The sequence below is a fragment of the Ovis canadensis genome, chromosome 3, assembly GCF_042477335.2.
Source record: "Ovis canadensis isolate MfBH-ARS-UI-01 breed Bighorn chromosome 3, ARS-UI_OviCan_v2, whole genome shotgun sequence".
Taxonomy (NCBI): Eukaryota; Metazoa; Chordata; class Mammalia; order Artiodactyla; family Bovidae; genus Ovis; species Ovis canadensis.
Window position 1 is genome coordinate 185,418,521 of NC_091247.1, and position 23,799 is coordinate 185,442,319.

At 42.0% G+C, this 23,799-nt stretch overlaps 1 protein-coding gene across 23 annotated transcripts in view; it reads right to left on the bottom strand.

Moving 5' to 3' along the window:
* The window catches only part of RBFOX2 (RNA binding fox-1 homolog 2), a 293,204-nt gene that overhangs the window by 170,578 nt on the left and 98,827 nt on the right, over nucleotides 1-23,799 (bottom strand). The window lies entirely within an intron of this gene.

A 23,799-nucleotide genomic window follows, 5' to 3' on the forward strand; every position in this document is an offset into this window, starting at 1 on the left:
GCAGGCAGATTCTTTACCATCTGAGCCACCAAAGGCCCTCTAAATATCCTGAATATCAAAATGCTCATGCACTTTCATCAGCAGGAAAGCTCTGCCAGGCCTTCTTTTAATCTTTTTTTTTTTTAATTTTAGAAATATTTCTTTCCTGATTATCTGGCTACTTACCCACTGAACATTTAAAAAGCAAATTAGGAAAGGGAGCTAAGAAATAGTAGGGAATAAGTACCAAAGGAAAGAGAAATATTATGTGAGAGGCAGCCACATCAGATGCAAGAGACCAAGAGAAAAAAATCTAAAAAGCAGATAAGTTATCAAAAAGCAGACATATTAAAATAAGGTCATTTAGCAAGGCAAAAACCATGAAAAGCTCTTAGATATCACTCTTTTTCAGTCATAAGCAATAATTGATGTTGACAACTGTGTTAAAACCATTAAGAAAAGTATAACTGTTAGAAAAACTGTAGTTAAGTAACAAATTTTAGAAGGACTAAACTATATAGCTAAGTAATACATTTAAGAAGGACTTACTTCCAAAATAAATAATTCTTAAACATCCTGATGCTTAAAGAAGGGAAAATCCCCTCAGCTAGTTGGAATACTTGACCACTAAAAATAACTCATTTCTAAAGTATTCTGCATAGTCAAATTGAATCAAAGAGTTCGGCTTAACCAATATGAATGAATGTTGCTTACAGAGCAGGTGCAGACATAAGAGCAAGACAAAGTTCTTCTGTTAATGAATGATGGTTCACCCAGACAATGGGCACTATATAGCCTTGCGGGGTGGAGAAGGGACATGGCATCTCTTCGGGTGATAAAAGAAAGGTTCAGAACAATGTATAGCACAGTGCCACTGAATTTCTTTCTTTTTTTAAGTAGGAACTATATACAAAAGGGAAGACATCCATTGCTTCTAGGGGAAAGACACTGGGGAATCAAGGTAGGAACTAGGGAGCAACTATTCACTGTATGGCCATTTGGTACCTGTTGAGTGTTGAATCATATAAATGTATTATTTGTCAAAAAAACATAAAATTTTAAATTAAAATAAGCAAGTTCTCTATCCCCAAGAAACGTATAATTTAATAGCTGATCCAGGCTTCAAAAAACTGAAGGAAAATTTACACGTTTTCCTTTACTAATGACTAGACACCTAAATATTTAACACTTCATTTTATGCTTACTAAAAAGCTCACTTTATACTATTTGTAGTCCCAAAAAACTGGTTTCAAAAAACTCAAAGTTGAACTTATATGGAAATTTCACTGATCCTTATTATCTTCTACTAACTTTTTTAAAAAAGTGTTTACATAAAGGTATATACATCTCAAGGGAGAAATCACTTTATTGGACAACACAGCAAAGACTGACTGAAGAGGTTCCAAGGAAGCTACAGAATGGTCTTCTGCACCATATGGGAGGTAAAGTCATGTCATTCTGATGGTCCCCGAGGTTGAGAATGCTAGTGGTTCCCCAATATCCTTTCTTCCTCAGTAACAAAACCCCAGTTTTCATCCAGGGATTAATACACACACCCTCCAAGAAAGGGCTGTATCTCCCAACCTCCGCTGCTGCTAGGTGTGGCCATAGGCTAAGTTCTGGCCAATGAGATATGAGAAGCAACGTTATATGGGACTTTTTGGAAGGTTTCTTAAGTAGGGGAGGGGAGCTTTTTCCTCCTCTAAACTCTCCGTGGAAATGCAGGAATGACGGCCGGAGCTGTAGCAACCATCTGGGTCACATCCTACAGGCAGAGAAGCAAAGAGCAGTGAGGATCCTGGATCCTTGATAACCACTGAGCACTACACCAGCCCTGAGCTGCCTACTTCCATACTCCGTTTTCATCAAAGACAAGTCTTGTTTAAGCCACTTTGGGGTAAGGGGAAAGGAGGAGGGGGATTCTGTTGCATGTAGCTGAACTCAATCCTAAGTGATACTTTCAACAATTATTTTACTGTAACTTTACAAATCAAAGTTCAACGTCACAGAAAGCTCTATACATATTAATAGTGTACACGCCTCACGACAAAGACAGAGACTGCAAAGAATCCTGAAATGTCTAGGCTGAAAGTCTTGGCCAAAAATCAACTTGTCTGTCCCCACAATCTGCTGCTCCTAACCATTCTACACCAGTATGACAGAAATGAAAATTCAACTTAACAATTCCTGAATTTCAGTAATAAAAAAGTCAAATATATATACTTTCATTTTTGTCATCTGTAAAATGATAGTAATGACACAGGGTTTTCTTCAGACCCAGATACAAGAGAGTATGCTAGCTATTCTGTAAACAGAGCATGATTCACTATCATTGCCATTACCACTGTAACGGCTGGCTGATAAGTGTGAGACACAAGAAAAATTAGATGAAAGCAAACAGACAGAATCTTGGGTTTGGGACGCAAGGAATTCCACGAACTTGTCGAACCTCTTTCACCAACTTTCTTATCTCTTTATCTATCAGAAAAATACTACATCAGGAACTTCAGCTTCCTTCTTAAAAGCACTGGGAGAAAGAAAGGAATTGAGTGGTTATAAAGGGGAGAAAGAGACCAGTAGAAAAGGGTTTAAAGCAGTTGGTGAATATGACATTTAAAATATATTACCATGTTTTTAGCATTTCACAAGCTGTCATTAGGTAGTTCAACAATTTATAAATTGATGCTAGTAATATTTCTTCTATTTGATTTATTTATTCTAAAGAAAAATACTAAACACATAAATACAGTTTCTAATGAGTATGCAACAACCTATCATTTAAGAGTGAGATGCCATCTTTGAGAAATAAGGATAAAATGTGAAGTACTACAAGCAGGAAAAAGATGTTTAACATGTACATAGGCCATATATTAAAACAAAAACAGCTTAATTGCAGTCATTTTTTAAACTGCTTTTATTTCTGCACTTAATGATTTAACTTCTCCAAAGCTAGTTTTGAAGTCTGAAAAAAAGTAAATGATTTCACTTTTTGAAGGCATTATTAACTCAACTTTGAGACCACGTCTGGTGACTAATCCACAAAGAGAATGTACGTGAGTCACACTGCGCTCTGTTGTGCATGTCACTAGATTTCGAAAAGAATCCCACAGTCACATAACTTTGAGAAATATGCTTTAAGCAGTTTTACTATTTAATGAATGTCAGCTTTTCCTAGTCTTCTCATAGGCTACTAAAACTAATAATGCTTCTTACTAATTTCAAATATACTCACACGAAGAGAACAAACTATCCAGAGGCGTCAGAGACTGGCTGACAGGCAGCTAGATGCCAAGTATTTGCTGCACAATTTAAAGGACTACAATCAGGATAAGGAGAGTGTGAGGAACAAACTCAGACAGCTTGAAGGATTTTTTTGTTCCCCAGAAGGGATACCAAAGGTATGGCCGATTCATATATTCTTCTGCTCTGAATGGCCATAGCCAAGCAGCTTTAACTAAGCAGTAAGATTCCTGAAGAATTAGAACTACTCTGTCTTTCTTAGATGATACACTTATCATCTCTTTATGCCCATTTATGAGTCTGAATGAGTCTGAATATACAGCTAAGGTTTGAGGGACTCCTGGACTAGCAGAAATGAAATAACACTGTCTTCTGAGAAGGCAACCTACCTAATACTCCACACTAAACTGGACCAGACCATTTGACCTCAGATCTAACTGAAGGATGGCTTCAATATGCAAGTCCTCTCAACAGTTAGTATGCATCAACCTCTATAAATTTATTTTCAGGCTATGACTACATTTTTAATAACATAAATGAGTTCAGTGGGACTTACTTTAATGGCTTCTGAAACACAGTTTATTTTTAGTAAATATAATAGTCCCCCACATGGGAAGCTACAACCACGCCAAAAATGTCCTAAGAGGAGATAAAATCCTATTTATAGGCCTATCAGTTGCTCCTTGCTTAGGTTGTAACATAGTTTCCACTTTAAGCCTGATATGACCTCCCCTGACCTCTCCGGTCTCTAATGTTCTTTTCATCCTGAAGTTTCTCACATTTATCTTTATCTCCACAGGGTACTTAAATTAAGCTACTATGGAGTAGGGGGAGGGAGAAGGAAGAAACTTCATTCCCTACACGTTCTCCCACCTCAGAGTTTTAGGTTAAGTTTCAGGAACCTAAAAAAGGAAAAAGAAGAGCTCTTCCCTGGGTGGGCTTTGTGGAAGGACACTCATAAATATGCAGCAGCCATCAAGGACAAGGCCACCGTGAGCCATGCACACAGCAAACAGGCCTACTGATGTCTCTGTCTGTGTGGACTCAGCTTGAAGTCTCCCAACTTTTAAAAACCAACAGGAGTAAGTGGCAAGGCATTTCTAATATAGAGAACACTATATTAAAAAGCTAAGGGGCAGGGGGCGGGGGGATGCTAACCTGGGAACCAGCTTTTTTCCCTAACCATGCAGTTTCCGCAGGGATTAAACTGTCGTGGTTTACACTGGCTATTGCCACCTTTACGCTCCCTATTCAGAATGCTAACTGTGGAGTCTTCCTTCCCAGTCTCTGGCTACAGCTCCATCCACAATGTTAGGGTACTTACCTTAATTCTGTGAACCATTTCCATTGCCTTGTCACTGAAAGTGACCAAAAAACCTCGAAAAACCAAAAACCTCATCTCACCCCAGCTCTGCCCCATTGCATACCCTGGATGAAACTGTAAAGTAACTCCGTCTTTACTACTCTGGCAAACCCTACTCCTTTCATCTCAGAACCCCAGTAAAATCTGCTGCCCCTAGTTCATTTATTTTTTAAATATTCTTAAGCATATACTGCCTTTCATTATTAATTACATGTTTATACGTCTTGTTTCCTAAATGAGACTGTAAATTCCACTCCACTATGAGATCCTAAAGGGATGTCTTATTCATCTCAGAATCATCAGTGTTATGCCAAGCAACTGGCACATAGCAGACACACAAGTAAATGCTGCTGAAACATTTGTTAGGCTGATATGGATGGCAGAGACTGTGTAGTGAATATACTTCTTTTGTGTGACTCTCTCGTTGCACACAACTGGCAAAGCCCAGCATCACTGTGGCAGAACAAAATCATAAGCAATTCTTGAAAAGAGTTAGGGTGAAGCAAATGGCCATTAAGTAATACCAACCCATCTTCCACTGGATTCTCAACACCATCTTAAGGTGCTCAAAGAGATGGTAGACAGAGGCTGTACCAAATGATGGAGCAAATGACAAATTCCTTACCCCAAGAAAATTCTGCTTTTCTCCATCTACTCATATATAACTCATCCTCTAAGGTCCTCCTCTTCCTGTGCACCCCAAACCACAGTAGAAACCCCTAACTCTCTGGAATCTGAGGATGAACAGCCACCAATTTAGCATTTTCACTTACAATTAGACGTGATGGATTTAAATTTTAGTAAAAATAATTCAAACTAAACATTAATAAAAGTTACCTGATTATAAAAGTTGGCAAAGACCAGAAAATACTTCCCTTAATTTTTTTTCCCCAACTGTGAAGTTTATCATCTAAAACGGTACATCTCTTTTAAAAAGAAAGCGTATGGATTTTCTGGGGTGATCAGTGCTGAGGAACGGGCATGGATGATTAAATCAACTCTCAAGATCATCTTCCAGAAGCAGCATGGTACTGAAGAGAGAGCTTAGGTTTGGAAATGAAACAGATCTGGAATCAAAGTACCAAACCCGTCATTAGCTGTGACCTGGGCAAGTACTATAACCACTCTTAACTGTTTCTTCATCTATAAGTACACATTTATCATGAAAATTAGAAATTATGTACATAAAACACCGGGGTCAGTGCCTGGCTTCATAATTTACAACTTAAGAGACTTGCTTATGGTCATTTTTCTTAACCCACAACAAAAATAAAAAATGACTCCTTAACAAATCTGACATTTTAGGGTTACTACTATAATTTATTTAAAATCAGCAGCAATAATCAATAGAAACACACCTAAAGAAAGCTATTTTCTCTGTGGGTTTAGAAGTATTCAATTAAACTGCAGGAAAAAAAACACAGCATGTTTCATGGGGCAAAATGTCCCCCAGCCAGATAGCTAGAATCATTTATAAGAAACTACACTGGAAACCAAGCTCTCGGATAGAGGGAGCTCCTGACAGGGCTATACATATCACAGTGCTTCCAGGGGCAAATGCGATAGTGTGTCTCTAGCTCACAGAAAAGCTTTGAATAAAGGGGATTTTAAAAAATCTCCTCAAAATTTCACCCTTCCCTTAAACCAGAGATCCTTATCCGACTATCAAAACACAAGGCAAAGAGAAAAAGGAAGTATTAATACCTATATCTGTCTGAGGAAAGGGAATGCTGAGGAAGCAGGAGATGCTGGCCCTAATCAGGAGTCCCCAAACTCTGGGATCTAATGCCTGATGATCTGAGGTGGAGCTGATGAAATAATAATCACGTGTACAATAAATATAATGCATTTGAATCATCCTGAAACCATTCCCCCATGCTCATCCATAGAAAAACTGTCTTCCATGAAACCAGTCCTTGGTGTCAAAAGCGTTGGGGACCGCTGCTCTAAAGGATGAGGACTTCCCTGTGATGCAGAGAGAAAACTGATGGCTGTATCATTTTCTTTTGCTGCTTTCAGGAGATGGCAGAAATGTCATTATTTCTGAAAAGTTATGCACCTGCTCTACTAACAGGGCTGTGGAAAGGGAGACAGTAGTCCCTCTACAGGGCAGAAGCTATTAAGAAGTTTTAAGGAGTTAAAACTATCACAGTATTTGAAAATGCTAGGAGGACTTTGAGGGCCTTTCGAGCCAACCCAGTGGCATGGAAGAAAGTGTGGGCATTAGAGCCAGATGAGCCTTCCTCGCTATTTGACCTTGGGCAAGCTGGACAGACTCTAGCCTTCACTCTTCTCATCTATGAAACTGGGTGAACAGCACTTGCCCTGCAGAAGGCAAACTATAAAAAAACAAACTGCTTCAAACTAGGCACTCAACACAGGTTAAATGCTTTTCCCCAGACCTCAGGCTAGCTGTACATAAAACTGAGAATCTGGCTGGTGACTTGCATACACAGCTATGTCATACATGTTCATCCTGTCCTCCTCTCCCTCTAATTTAGCAGAAAGGGGATCAAGTCCAAGTAGGGAAAGTAACTTGCCCAAGGTCATGCTGCTGGGTTTTGGCAGAACTACGGCTTCAAAAACCAGCTTCTTCAAGCTCAAAGCACCGCACTGTGCCTCACTAGGAGCCTTCCCTTGGGGCCTGGGTAAGCTTACTTAACATTAGATGGGCTCAGAGAGGCATGGCGAACAACAGAACGAGCTAACTGCAACGGCAAGTCAGACACCCAGGAGTTAAACATCCTGCCGGTGAAGGCTCCAGAGAACTGCTGCTGGGCACACTCTTCTGGGAGGAGGCCTGAGAGGCCCTGAAATCCATTCCTTGGCGTGATTGGTTGGTTCCCAGAGGGGTGGGGAAGAGGGAAGGGGAGAAGAATGTCACCCGATCCCCACGGGTAAACAACAGCAGGAGCATCTGCTCAGGTTTTCAACTAAAACTGTGAAATATTTCTGAACAGTTGACCACCAAACTCGGAAGACTGGGACCTCTGACCTTCATAAACAATCCCGTTCTTGTTCTCTAACAACCAGATCCTTAGTGATACAGTCTAGATGAACAAATGCAAAGACAGCTGACCATTTCTCTAGCACAGTCTTAGCACCCGGTGCTCACACTAGATGCTGGAAATCACCGGCCACCCTCCCTGCGGCCCGCCTGCCCTTATAGAGAGAACAGAGCCTGCTCCGTGCTACTCAAACTCTCGAGTGCTACGTTCCCTCCTCTGAATTCCTTTCCTTCTTCTTTAAGAGGATCCCCCTCCTTTGTAAAAAGGCTATCTTACTGCAAGATGCAACCTCTCTCTAATTGTGTTAGCACACATGTGCAGAGCAAAGAGAAGGGAGGGTCTGGGGAGAGAGAAACCTAATACCGTGCCAAATCCACTGGGAAGTCTGCCCGAGTTATTAAGCCAGGACGGGGCCACTTAACTGAATTGGTTGAGGCGATGCCCTTCAATCCTGGCTGCATTATTCCCCCCAGGGAGAATGTAGGAAGGGCTGTCTCCTCCAAACCTTATTATCCCAACAACTCTCTGCCTCTCAGAAGTTTCTCTCTCCCATTTTAGGATATACACAGAATGTTTACGTTATGAGCAGAGAAAGAGAGAAAGCCCCTCAACCCTAGAGTCCCTATGGGAACTCCACAGGACTGACACTAAGAGCTGCTGAAAACTGAATTCCCTTTGTTCTTAGATGAACCACAACTAAATCCTCAGGTCCCAACGACTAACGGGGTATGGGGGCAGGACTCAAGAACTGAAGAGAAAGCCTCCTGTTGAATGCCTAAAATAGGAGGACCTTTAAGAAGCCAAGTCAGTCCAGGGAACAACCGGTGCCCATCCGAGTGGCCCAGGGAACCAAGACTAGGCCCACCCTAAGCAATCTGGAACTGCTGGGCAGGCCCATGTCTCAGGAACGACCTGAAACTACTGTGGACTTAAAGAGCAAGGACTCCTCCACACTGGGCCAAAGTAAGCCAGCTTCAGGAAGTGGCCGAGGATCCTGAAGTCTCCCCTTTGTTCCTATCCTGCAATCCCAAAGCCAAATCTAATCTAAACTGTGTTCCGAATGCCCTTTGCGAACACAGACATCTCATTTATAAGTCCCAGGGAGCACAAGTGACTCAGCTCTTTCTTGCAGGAATGTTCAGCAAATTAACTACTCAGGAAGGTTCCACATGGTTACTAAAAACATAGGCTTTGGTGTCAGACAGGCCTAGGTCTCGATACCGTTTCCCCATTTTCTAGCTAAACCTCAGTTTCTGCAGCTGTCAATATGGCTTCTGCCATCTCCTGACAGGGAGAGCTGTTGAGAACAATGAGGAATTCAGGGTGTGTGTACGTGAACACTGAGCGCAGTAAGCATTCAGTAAATAGTAGCTGTCACTATAACTTATTACTGAGGACCAGGAAACAACTTCTATAGAGAAGCTATGCTGCCAGCTGCCAGCTGTCTTAGCCTTCCTGTACCTCACCAGTCATCAGAGAGTGGTCGACAGCGTGAGGATGCCAGAGATCATTCCTGACTATCTGCGGGGCACTGTGCAGGGGAAGTAGGGAGACACTGAAGGACATAGCCTCTCCTATGGAGCAGCTCCCCAGCGCTGAGCGTGGCCGTGACAGAGAGGAAGCGGTGGGGAGGAAGGGAAAGTTCAGAGGGGGCCTCACCATGGGCCTTCTACTCAGCTTCTGTGTGCCACTATGAAGGGGCTGCTTTTACTTCTAGTCCCAGCAGTTAGGGTCTGGCTGACTGCTGGCTCTATCAGGGTCCCAAGCAGGGGGCCCTGGGAAGCGAGGCTCCTCCTACAGTTCCACACCAAGAGGGAGATGAGGGAGAGGGGGACGATGGGACAGTGGAGAAGGGTTTCTGTCTTTTCACGTGATACCAGGTAAATGTCACCCCAAGCATGGAGGCGGCAACCATGAGCCAACTACAAGACGACTGCTTGACAGGTTAGTGCAGCAGCATAGATATTTTTGAGTGAACAGACATGGGGTCTCAGAAATTACAACCCTGTGATCAGAAACACGTACACTCACTGGAGAGAGTACACGGGGAGGGCCAGAAGGGCTGCGTTCTTTGGGTCAGTGGCCCCCAAACTCATTACCCAGTGCTCTTGCACAGATTTCTACTATCCCAGTCCCCACCTGCCAAACTCTTGCAAACACTTTAAAGCCTGAGCCACAGATGCGTGGAGCAGGGCTGGGCCCCTCACTGGTCAGGAAAGCACTCGCCCTTCAGGTAACAGCATGACGCTGGGGAAGAGCACTGAGCTGAAAGTGAGGGCTCACACCACCGGCGCAGCTCCGCCCTGGCAAGAGCTCTGAGAATGCAAGCCCTGGGACGGCTGTTTGGCCTCTCCCAGACTCAGTTTCCCCATCTGCAGTGCCAGGGCAACATGATGAAATCCTGCTCTGACATCCGAAGGACCTGAGCGCCACACTGGTGATCCCGCCCCTGGCTTCCTATCTCCGTGTTAGGGCAGATGGGCCTTGGAAGAGCCAGGGTATTAAGACAAGGGAGTACAAGCCACTCTAAACTTTCTGAAAACTCAGACACAGTAGAAAGTCGGCCACACTTGTCTGGAATTCAAACAGGGATGTTTTAGAACTTACAGTTCTGGCCCCAACGATTCACTTTATGAGGTCAGGACACTCTGTCCTTGGATAGCCAGTCAGGAAAGAAAGCACAGAACAGCACCAGGACCACAGTAGGGTTACCTGGCGCCTGGAAGGGCCCTCCAGAGACGATACTGAGAAGGGCGCAGAGGGGCCTCTGGGTAAATATTCATTCTAATAATACCGGCACGACAGTGGCTATTTCTGGCCAATGGACCTGAAAGATGGGTGTAATCTCCACTACACAAATCGTACAGTCAGAAATAACCTTGCAACTGCCAGCATTCAACACACTGGCGGCTCTTTAGAGAGGACTCTCTGGGGACCCAGAGCTGTAGTAACCAAGGGAAATGGATTGAGATTAGATCAGCAAAGGCCTCTCCGTTTCCTCACGGGGTATTGTAGGGGGCAATGACACCGCCCAATACACAAGATTTACACAATGAGCTCCCTGAATGCTGCACATGTCCAGGTCAGGAGAGCTGCCACTGAGCAGCAAATGGCTCCTGGAGCAGCCAATGCCAAGTGCACTATTTACCTCTGCCTTTGGCTACAATTCCTCAAGAGGGCCTGGGAGGTTTACTTTTCACAGTATTACCTGTTTCATCCATTTTAAATTAGGAAGAAGAATTTCTGGTTGTTTCATTCCCTTTACTTGTCTCTTCCCAACATAAAAACATAAATAAGAGGTGGTATGCCTATACAGTAGCCGTGAGAAACAGATTTAAGGGACTAGATCTGACAGAGTGCCTGATGAACTATGGACAGAGGTTCGTGACACTGTACAGGAGACAGGGATCAAGACCACCCCATGGAAAAGAAATGCAAAAAAGCAAAATGGCTGTCTGGGGAGGCCTTACAAATAGTTGTGAAAAGAAGAGAAGTGAAAAGCAAAGGAGAAAAGGACAGATATAAGTATCTGAATGCAGAGTTCCAAAGAACAGCAAGGAGAGATAAGAAAGCCTTCTTTAGTGATCAGTGCAAAGAAATAGAGGAAAACAAGAGAATAGGAAAGACTAGAGATCTCTTCAAGAAAATCAGAGATATCAAGGGAACACTTCATGTAAAGATGGGCTCGATAAAGGACAGAAATGGTATGGACCTAACAGAAGCAGAAGATATTAAGAAGAGGTGGCAAGAATACACAGAAGACCTGTACAAAAAAGATCTTTACGACCCAGATAATCATGATGGTGTGATCACTCATCTAGAGCCAGACATCCTGGAATGTGAAGTCAAGTGCACCTTAGAAAGCATCACTACGAACAAAGCTAGTGGAGGTGATGGAATTCCAGTAGAGCTATTTCAAATCCTAAAAGATGATGCTGTGAAAGTGCTCCACTCAATACGCCAGCACATTTGGAAAACTCAGCAGTGGCCACAAGACTGGAAAAGGTCAGTTTTCATTCCAATCCCAAAGAAATGCAATGCCAAAGAATGCTCAAACTACCACACAATTGCACTCATCTCACATGCTAGTAAAGTAATGCTCAAAATTCTCCAAGCCAGGCTTCAGCAGTACGTGAACCGTGAACTTTCAGATGTTCAAGTTGGTTTTAGAAAAGGCAGAGGAACCAGAGATCAAATTGCCAACATCCTCTGGATCATCGAAAAAGCAAGCAAGTTCCAGAAAAACATCTATTTCTGCTTTATTGACTATGCCAAAGCCTTTGACTGTGTGGATCACAAGAAACTGTGGAAAATTCTGAAAGAGGTGGGAATACCAGACCACCTGACCTGCCTCTTGAGAAACCTATATGCAGGTCAGGAAGCAACACTTAGAACTGGACATGGAACAACAGACTGGTTCCAAATAGGAAAAGGAGTATGTCAAGGCTATATATTGTCACCCTGCTTACTTAACTTCTATGCAGAGTACATCATGAGAAACGCTAGGATGGAAGAAGCACAAGCTGGAATCAAGATTGCCGGGAGAAATATCAATAACCTCAGATATGCAGATGACACCACTCTTATGGCAGAAAGTGAAGAGGAATTAAAGAGCCTCTTGATGAAAGTGAAAGAGGAAAGTGAAAAAGTTGGCTTAAAGCTCAACGCTCAGAAAATGAAGATCATGGCATCTGGTCCCATCACTTCATGAGAAATAGATGGGGAAACAGTGGAAACAGTGACAGACTTTATTTTTGGGGGCTCCAAAATCACTGCAGATGGTGACTACAGCCATGAAATTAAAAGACGCTTACTCCTTGGAAGGAGAGTTATGACCAACCTAGATCGCATGTTCAAAAGCAGAGACGTTACTTTGCCAACAAAGCTGGTCTATGGTCAAGGCTATGGTTTTTCCAGTGGTCATGTATGGATGTGAGAGTTGGACTGTGAAGAAAGCTGAGTGCCGAAGAATTGATGCTTTTGAACTGTGGTGTTGGAGAAGACTCTTGAGAGTCCCTTGGACTGCAAAGAGATCCAACCAGTCCATTCTAAAAGAGATCAGTCCTAGGTATTCATTGGAAGGACTGATGCTAAAGCTGAAAGTCCAATACTTTGGCCACCTCATAGGAAGAGTTGACCTGTTGGAAAAGACTTTGATGCTGGGAGGGATTGGGGACTGAGGAGAAGAGGACAACAGAGAGCTGGCTGGATGGTATCACTGACTTGATGGACATGAGTTTGAGTGAACTCTGGGAGTTGGTGATGGACAGGGAGCCCTGGCGTGCTGCGGTTCAGAATTGGACATGACTGAGCGACTGAACTGAACTGAACTGATACCCATACGATAGGATATTATTTAGTAACAAAAAAGAATGAAGTACTGATGCCTGCTACGACAAGGAGGAACTGGGAAACATCATGCTAAATGAAAGGAGCCAAAAACATAGGACTGCGTACTATACTGAGTCTATTTATAGGTGACATCCAGAACAGGAAAATCTGTAGAGACTGAAAGTAGACGAGTGGCTGCCTAGAGTTTGGGGGCAAGGGAGACAGAGACAACGTAGTGATGACTCAGCAGTACATGGTTTCTTTCTGGAGTGATGAAGACTCTGAATACACCAAAAAAGACTCTGAATCGTATACTTTGAATAAGTGAATGGTAGAGTATCAAATTATATCTCAACAAAGTTGATTTTGAAAGGTGCCTTAAAGGAATTACAACCTCCTTCAGGAAGGGCCATTTCATGAGTGAGCTCTGACTCTCCTGACCATCACTGCCCTTTCCTACCAGTGATTCATTGCACTAGTCCACTCCGCAGTACGTGGCAGTATACGACACAGGCTTCCACCTTCCCTGAGACACCTGGGCGGCTGGCAGCTTTGCTGGATCTTCAAGTCTAACCCTGCTCTGTTACGACTTTAGTGTCCTTCCTCCCCCATCTACGTTCCCTCTGTCCCTGAAGAGTGAAACCACCCCCCACCTCCCAGCAATGGGTGATGACCTGCCACGCCGTGAAAAAAGAATGAAAATAAGTGATACTATAAAAGCGTAAGTTTGGGAGTTTGATCAAATCTGGGTTCCAATGGAAGCTCTGAACAAGTTACCTTAAGTCTCAATCTCAGGTTCCACTCCTGTAAAATGTGGGAAGCACCGCTTAATGCATTGAATGCATATGGTTATTATAAAAATTAAATGGTAAAGTCTATATAAATGATTAATATGGTACCTGGCACACAGATGGTATGCAATAAATAATAACTGTTATTTATGAAAGCTTTATGCCAAGACTTCCCTTGAGGTCCAGTGGCTAAGACTCTGCACTTCCAATGCAGAGGGCAAGGGTTCGATCTCTGATTGGAGAAATAACAGCCCCTATGCCACGTAGTGCAGCCAATAAATAAATAAGTAAATAAATAAAAGCCTTATGCTCAGTTTTGTCATGCTGTCAACTGGCAGATCAGCTTCTATATCAAAAAGGCAGTAATAAAAGTAGGCCACTGACACACTCAAAAGGCTTCTAATCATTCTCCTATTTGTTTAATCCACCCCACTCAACAGGTCCCTAGTTCATTCCTACTAATTCTGTGTTTTTTACTTTAATTTTGTTTTCCTGTTTCTGGGCTCAATTTAACCCATACATTAGGCTTATTATTGCCTCTCTAGTTCCATCTTCCCTCCTCAACTTTAGTCTGTATTTATCACTTTAATTACAATACTTTAAGGCACTCCAGGTAAACTATTTACCCAGAGTAGCACAGCACTCGGTATCCATGTTGTTGCTGTTCAGTTGCTCAGTCATTTCTGACTCTTTAAGCCCCCATGCACTATAGCACTCCAGGCTTCCCTGTCTTTCACTATGTCCTGGAGTTTGCTCTGATTCCTGTCCATCACTGACTCAATGGACTCAGCATCCTAGTCCTCTTAAAAGCCTATAATAGGATCAAAACAACTTAAGACAGGCTTGAGAGAGAACCATAAAATGGAATACTAGGCAGCTATGTAAAACAATGCTGTAGAAATATTTAATGACATGAAAAGATATTTGCAATGGAGTAGAAAGACACTAGAAGCATATCACAAAGTTTGTACCAATGATGAGATAATTTAATTTTATAATGCATGTATATGCAAAAAAAGCTGCATAGAAATAAAAATAGAACAATAAAGAATAGACAGTTGAAATAAAATTAATATATTCAGGCAATTTTATTTTATTCTTTTGGCCTACTATATTTTCTAAATTTTCTTTGGTCAATGTAAGTTTTTTTCCTGAGAAAAAGACTGACAAAAATATAAATTTAAACAATACAGAACTTCGCATTTTCTTAGCAGATGCTGTGGCATAGCTCTGGAGTCAGAAAGACCAGGACCCAAATCTCGCCTCTACCACTGGTTCAAAGTCTCACTTCGGCAGTCCCTGAGCCTTTAGGTGGTGTGGTTACCTGGAAAATGAAGATGCATGTCCTAGCAAAGTGCCGGTACCTGGTCTGCAGCAGGTTCCATGTCCTTATTCTTTGGCAGTGGTCCTCAGCTTGAATGTGCATCAGAATCACCTGAAGAGCATGCGGAGCCACATGGCTGGGCCCTGACTCCAGAGTTTCTGATGCAATGGGTCTGGGGGGAGGAGGATATCACGAGTTTGCATAAGTTCCCAGGTGACACTGATGCTGCTGGTCTGGAACCATGTTTTGAGGACCACTGCTCTAGGCAACAATATATTACACAGATATTACATGCTCTTTCAGAGAAACATTTCCAGAATATGTGCTCACTGGAAACTGAATTATACAAGAGCCGAATACCACAGATTCATCCAAAAGCCCAGACATTATTACACAGGATCATTCACCGAGACAGTGAGGAAACTGGGTTTCCACTACAGGTGAAAGCAAGTAACAATTCCTAGGACTGCACTTAGATGGGAGACAATCCCTGCAAACGTGGACAGGATCAAGCAACACGCAAGAAGCAGACACTGTGTGGGTCCTCCCCCCTGCTCAATGACATGTGCCTGTGTGGACAGGAGGGCCGTGGACAATGCGGCACAGAGCGCTTGCTTTGCTCTGGGCGCCCTCTGTTGACAAAAGTCAACATAGCCACTAGTTCCACTGCCCCGTCCCTTTTCTCCTCCCACCCCAGGAGAGCCAAGAGTCCTAAGTGTGACTCAGACTCCAGGAAAGGTTTCCACTTAGGAAACTGTCCTAAAGCCACACGAAATCAGGACAGGCCTTTTCTTCTCCCACTTTCCCCAGCCCCCTTCTCTCTGTGTCTGCGCCTCATCTCCAGATGGGTTCACAACTATGGCAACATGGCAGTCATCTTAACGGCATGTGGGGTTTATATCACAACCGCTAGGCTGGCACTAGCAGTGGGAATAAAGTCCTGTTGTGAACAGTCTTTAACACTCTGTGAGGCCCGGTTGGTAATTTTGAAAACACACTAACTGGTGAAGTCCTTAAGAGTTTCTATAGATGAAAATTGTTCAACAGCACCCAGACAACTAAAAGTAGAATGAGAGAATTTTAGAGCTGGCAAAGGCCTCTAATACGATGACCTCCAATCTCTTCACTTTTATGAGGAAAATGAAGGGCCCAAAAGGTGAAGTGACATACAAAGTCACAAAACTAGTGACAGAACAAGTTTCCAGCCTCCTCATGACTCATCATCTTTCCACTATACTATTTCGGTTTTATTCAGAAAGCTTATTCATTCGTTAGTCATTACCAAGACAAGTATAACTGCATTTTAATCACTTCATGGAGGGTAAAGAAACTAATGAACATGTAATGATTCCCGTTCTACCCTTTTACAAAAGGTAAGCCTTCCTAGTATCAATATTTTTTTTTGGCTGCACCACGTGGCTTGTAGGATTTTAGTTCCTCAACTAGGGATTGAACCTAGGTCCTTGATAGTGAAACTGCAGAGTCCTAACTACAGACTGCCAGGGAATTCTCTATTGATACTTCTTTAAAAGCAATCACTTTAATTCACAGTATCAAACGCTGCACTGATTACCAACAAGCAATGTCTAAACTGCGCATCGCCAAATTTTGGGCCATGGACCAAATCTAGCCTGTGCAACCCACATATAGTCCATGAGCTAAGATGGTTTTTACATTTTTAATGACTGAAAAAAAAAATCAAGAACATGGTATTTCGTGATGTATGAAAATCATATGAAATTGAAAATGCTAGTGCCCACAAAAAAAGTTCTATTAAAACACAGCCATGCTTAGTGGTTTCCATACTGTCTGTGGCTGCTTCTGTGCCACAGCGGCAGAGGTGATTAGCTGTGTGAGACTGTGTGCCCCAACACCTAGAATATTTACTCTCTGATCTTTCACAGAAAATGTTAGCCTATCCCTGTTCCCTCATAGCTCAGTTGGTAAAGAATCTGCCTGCAATGCAGGAGACCCTGGTTCGATCCCTGAGTCAATCCCTGGATCAGGAAGATACACTGGAGAAGGGATAGGCCCATTCTTGGGCTTCCCTTGTGGCTCAGCTGGTAAAGAATCCGCCTGCAGTGTGGGAGACCTGGGTTTAATCCCTGGGTTGGAAAAATCCCCTGGAGAAGGGAAAGTCTACCCACTCCAGTATTCTGGCCTGGAGAATTCCATGGACTGTATAGTCCATGGGGTCACAAAGAGTTGGACACGACTGAGTGACTTTCACTTTCATTCCTGTTCCCCGATGGTGCTAGTGTTAAAGAACTCGCCTGCAAATGCAGGAGATATAGCAGATGCAGGTTTGATCCCTAGGTTGGGAAGATCCCCTAGAGAAGGGCATGGCAACCTACTCCAGTATTCTTGCCTGGAGAATCCCATGGACAGAGGAGCCTGGCGGGCTATAGTCCATAGGGTCTCAAAGAGTCAGACAGGACTGAAGCAACGTAGCACACATCCTTATTCCAAACTATTGATAAATGTGATGTGTCAGCCTTTGGTCAAGTACAAAGTTCTGGGCAGTAAGTCCTGTGGAGGCCCAGGCTCTCCTGGGAACCTCCCAGGTTTAGCAGGAGGCCCTCACAGGGCAAGCGGCTGACCTATGCTGCCCTTCGACCTGATCTGTCCTCCGCAGAAGTTGAGGGCACTGTGCTAGGCTTGGCCCGTTTTTTAATTGATATTTATCAGCAATCCTATGAAAAGAGCACTGAACATGAGAAGTGTACCCATTTTACAGATGAAGAACCAAACCTAAGCAAGGTTAACTATCAGGCCCAAACTACAATTTGATCCAGATCTATCTGGCACCAAAGTTCTTCGCTCCTTCCCCAGGGGCTTTCACCTGTGTTCTGGTCAGCTGAGGGGCCTCACGGGCAGAAGAAGTCCAGAGGTGGGGCCCCAGGCCTTTCCCATCTTTTCTACTAGGACTGACCCACTTACATTTTTTATATTGTATCCATATAATTTGTTTGAAAAAGAAAATTTTCTGCTACAAAATTAACCTGAAGATCAGTGTTCCTCTTCAAAACAAAAGCCAATTTCAGTATCACTTATTATTACCACCTTCAACAAATCTCTCACAAAACTGGAAATCTCAATTTCCTCATCTGCCAGTCACGATTAGAGCCCTGCCTCCCTGCCTGCAGACCAAACTGGTTGAGTGGGGTCTCACCACTCCCAAGATCAAACGAGACTAGATATGAAGCCATGTGTAAATGAGAGGACTACAGAAACTTAACACAGAATTTTTCATCCCCTCCCTAACGGGCAAGGAGGGGAGCAGGTTGGGAAATAACATTTGCTGCTGACCAAAGAAAAATCAAACATGCAAGCAAAATGTACACAAAATAAATGTTCAAATAAGCGTAAATAAATAAAAGACACGTGCACGGTGGAAATATCATCAGCTCTGAAATCTAACACATTTCAAGCCCAGCTTCCCTAGTTAACAGCTCCATAGCCATGGGCAATGGCTTAAACCTCTTTGACTCAGGGTTTTCTCACCTGCAAATGAGATGAAATAAAATAATACATGTTCAGTGCTTTATACAGGAACTGGCAGTGTTTGGTACAGGTTAGCTCTCTTTTCATGGGGACCTGCCATTTATTACTAAGACCCACCTGCCAGAATTAACGAGTGGGTTCCCTGTAAAAAAAGTAATGGAATTAAAGCGCCAGGAGTATCTTTAGCTGAGACGATTCTATGAGCCACATGACAGTACAAAGCTTGTGTGAGCACAGGCTGAAGGCACTCTAAAGGAACAATGAAAGGTACTAATAACAGGAGATACACAGACCATCCCCTGTCGACAAGTTCTACTAATTCAATAAGGGTATTTATTGAGTGTTTTAAGAGCCTTCTATGGCTCCATAAAGTGACAGATTTACATTGAACATCCACTTCACCAAACCCATTAAACTTGTAAGAGGCTCTCTCTTGCTGAAGATTAGATGTCTAGCTTCTTAAGTATTAATTTTTCATACTGCTTTGGCAAAGAAAAGGCAACAAACCTAGCTAAAAGTCTGAACAAAGTTCTTTTTTTTTTTTTGGCTTTGTCCACAGGAAAAATATCACAACAGAATAGTCTCTGTATTTCAAGAAGGCTGAGATGACTTTACTTTTTAATTTGTCCATTTACCAAATTCTTACTGAGCACTTACTTTGTAAAAGGATTCAGGAATATCAAGAAGTACTGAGAGGATAGGGTCCTTGTCCTCACAGGACTGTGTGAGTCATCCAACTTGTTTACCATCACACAACAGGCAGTAGTAAAGTGCTGGTACAAAGTAGGCAAAATGTGCCTCGAAGGTTCAGTGGTCTGTACGGAAATAAGTGCACTAAGCAAGACTTCATGGAGCAGGGAACATCTGAAGTGGGATTTAAAGAATGCAGTGTATTTAAACAGAGAAATACAACCAAGAAAAAACTTAGAATTAAAACTCATATTTGATTTCAAAGCTACATTATCCTACCCCATTATGTGCCTAAAACACAAAATACCTTACACGAAACAAAAGGAAAAAGACTAGGGCCAGATCATGGAAGGCCTAGAGTAGCCACTAGTGTCTTCAGCAGATAAAAGCTAAGCAGAATATGAGCCCCAGTGAAATCAGAGTGGTGCCTTTAAATGCGTGATTACACAGAACTTGCTGAAATTATTTTTTTGGTTGCATCAAATTTTGTTAACACAAGACCTTAAGTCATCTGCTGCATTTCCCGTCCTCTCTAAGTCAACCCTAAATCAGCTCAGTATAAGGGTATACAGCTAATGCTACTAAGAAAATAAAAATATTTGACCTCTAACTGAAACGCACAACTATACTCTCCAACTACAACACCTTTGGCCTTATCTTATATTTGACTAGTTGGTTTCATTCTAAATCATTGGTCACGGTTGTCTGTTGAAGAACAACAGGTTGAAGAGATATACCAAGCTTCTTAAAAGTAACTTACCAAACGTAACCAGGGCTGGTTGAAGGAAGACCACCTGCTGCTCAATGGTACTAACTACCAGAGCAAGACTAACTACTTGGCCACTCTAAGCAATCCTAGATCGGTAAATCTCCTCATATTGAAAATTGCTAATAAAGGAAATTCTATAATTTTCTTTTCATAAATAGCCCCAGTGATTAATAATCTTTAGTCATATGATTCTTTTTGATGGACATGTTAGATCTTTCATCATAATACACATCAACTGTATACATAGTATTAGGTCAGTCTACTACAAAGTCAAGCAGTGAAATTATGATCAATCTGTTTGCAAAATACATACTAAGCATTTGGGTCAAGAATGCATACAAATTGTTCTAACAGCCTGAAATCACAGCAACCCCAAACTGAATGAAAGGAGGCAAAGTAGGGGAAGAAGTCAAACTCCGGCATAAAAGACAGGATATGCCAAGAAACCAGGTACAGAGAGGGGTGAGGAGGAAAGACAACCGCACTTTCCATTCTTTGGACTCAAGTCACTCCCTCATCTATCCAGAGCCACAGGAACCCTGCAGATTCAGAGGGGAGAAGCTAAGGGACAAAAACTGCCACTGTTTCCACAATAAAGCGTGACACTCCTGAGTACCACAAATGCAAACCCATCGCGGCCAAAACAGCCCTGAAAGGAAAAGAGGGAAGTTGAGCCCAGAGATGAGAAGAGTTTTTCTAGAGTCCAAGGAAACCTAAAGGTAGAAGTCAGTAAACAGCATCAACCAGTAAGACACTTTTTACCTACGAAGTTTTTAAAAATTTAACCTTTACAAGCACCTAACAGACTTAGACATTTACCCTCACTTTCACAGATGAGAAAACTGAGCCTTAGAGAAGTTAAACAATCTGTTCACAATCTTCACAGTATTTCCCAAACTTCCTTGATCTGAACCTCATGGAAATGTTCATATAGACATGTTAAAATGAGTTCAAATGATTAGCAGAAATTAGGAAAGATTTCATAAAGCAGGTTAAATTGTGGCCAGAGATTCTAATGGATATATAGGACTCTGCTGGGGAAAGGAGAACATTTCAAGCAAAGGGCACTACGAAGAAATCAATGTACAGGAGAGAGACTGAAGGACTGAAAGAAGACACACAGATCAGAAGAAATATGTGGGTAGGGTAACAAGGAGCAAGGTGGTTGCAGAGAGGCTTCAGTGTCTGCTCAACCTGAACCACTTTCTGTTCAAGACATGAAAGTCCCAAAAACAACTCCCTCTTTCTATTTATGTTGCCAAGACCCGTAATGAGTGAGGTAAATAAACTTACACAGATTTCATTTCCCTCATATTGACATATTTTTTCTTGGAAATATGGTAAAGCTATGTTCCTGCACTAGAAATTTCAAATCGATACATGTAATTCATTTCACATGGTGAATAACTAAGACTCAAAAAGAAAATGAAAAATAGACTTAAATCAGAGACTGTGAGAACTAATCATTTCCTTATAAAGCTTCCTTAAGGCCTCTTTCCCATAAAATAGACAGGAAAAATGATTTACTGACCCTATTACATGTCAAGAAACTTACATATGTTATCTCAAATCCTACAACAACCTTTCACAGTAGATACTGTTCCTATTTTACAGAGACTCAGAGAAAGCTCAAGAAAAAACTTGCCCAAGGTCATCTAGCCTGAAATGGCAGAGCTGATATTTAAACCAGAAGTCAGAGATATGGGTGTGTAGGTGTGTATGGGGTATGTGTGTGTGTGTGTGTGTGTGTGTGTGTTGGGGGTGTGTGTGTGTGGTGGGTGTGTGTCTACAGAAGAATTTCCATGAAATAACTTTACACAGAAGCTACAGTGTCTTGGTTGGGGGTGAGGGGGAGCCAATGAACCTGGCGGATCCCTTACCATATCATATCCCTTCAGACATGCAGAGAGTAGCATAATTTCTCTCGACAACATTAAGGGCTTTCTTGCCCAAACACGCCTGCCACTAAGGATCTGGAGAAGGCTGTCTCAGCCAAACACAAAGCCACTATAAACCTGCCAATCTTTTTGGAGCAATTACCAGGCCTGAAAAGAGGTAATCAAATGCCTGTTTTCATAGGATGGTTATGCAGAGTTTATTCAAACTTAGCACATGAGAATCAGTTTTGTTTTATTGGGGGAAGAAGATTTGTCTTGCAAAATCGTATAACTGGGAAAAAATATTTCCAAATTGTAAATATGACAAAGAACTCATATCCAGAGTATATAAAGAACTCTTACAATTCAACAGGAGGAGGACAAACAAACCAAATATTTGTATAACCAAAGAAAACTAAATAAATGGGCAAAAGACTTGAACTGACAGCTCAACAAAGAAGATACATGAATAGCTAATAAGCACATGAAAATGTACTCTACATTGTTAATCATCAGGGAAATGCAAATTAAAACCACGACGAAATACCAATTATACTCAGTATAATCAAAGAGATGGATAAAACCACGCCACTTTGGAAAACAGTTTGGCAGTCTCTTAAAGTTAAGCATAATACTTTTTATAATTTCTTCGATCATATTACTGCATTGAAATTTTTATAAGGTTCAGTCAAATATTTAGAAATATTTTATTTTCCTTTCAAATTGGATTTAACCCTTTAATTGTCTAGATATTATTTTGATTTGTAATAGAAAGATAATGAGTTACTTGAGTAGTTTTTAAAAATAACTTTCATTAGAATTGTTCGGTGACCCCCACCCCCTACAAAAAAGCTAAGCATAACTTTACCATAAAACCCAGCTATTCCACTCCTAGAAATCTGCCCAAGAGAAATGAAAACTTACATCCATACAAAGACTTGTGAGTATTCACAACAGCATTGTGTACTCATAAAAACCAAACTGGAAATAAGCTAAGTATCTATCAACTGGTAAATGGATTAACAAAATGTGTACACCCACTCAACAGAATACTATTCAACAATGAAAAGTAATGGTATGGTGATACATCTGACGACAGGGATGAATCTCAAAAACACTATGATAAATGAAAGAAGTCATACAAAAAACATTACATACATATTATATGATTGTATATATACAAAATGTCCAGAAAAGGTAATTTTAGAAAACAAGTAGATGGTTGGTTGTCTGGGGCTTGGGTGGGAGTAGGGATTGACTGCAAACAAATTTAGGGGGATGATGGAAATATTCTAAAACTGGACTGTGGTGATGGTAATATAAATCTATACATTTGTCTATAAATTTAATAAAAATCCTTGAATAAGTACACTTACATTGAGCAAACTTCATATATTATATCTCAATAGTGCTTTTCTGGCCTGGGGAATTCCATGGACTGTATAAGTCCATAGAGTCACAAAGAGCTGGACACAACTGAGCAATTCTGTTCTGAAATTCCCTCATAGCTCAGTTGGTAAAGAATCCACCTGCAGTGCAGGAGAAAGTGAGGTTGCTCAGTCATGCCCAACTCTTTGCAACCCCATGGACTGTAGCCCACCAGGCTCCTCTGTCCATGGGATTCTCCAGGCAAGAATACTGGAGTGGGTTGCCATTTCCTTCTCCAGGGGATCTTTCTGACCCAGGGATCAAACCCAGGTCTCCTGCATTGCAGGCAGACGCTTTAACCTCTCAGCCATCAGGGAAGCAATGCAGGAGACCCTGGTTCAATTCCTGGGTCGGGGAAGATCCGCTGGAGAAGGGATAGGCTAACCACTCCAGTATTCTTGGGCTTCCCTTGTGGCTCAGAATTCACCACAATGTTGGAGATCTGGGTTCAATCCCTGGGTTGGGAAGATCCCTTGGAAAAGGGAAAGGCTACCC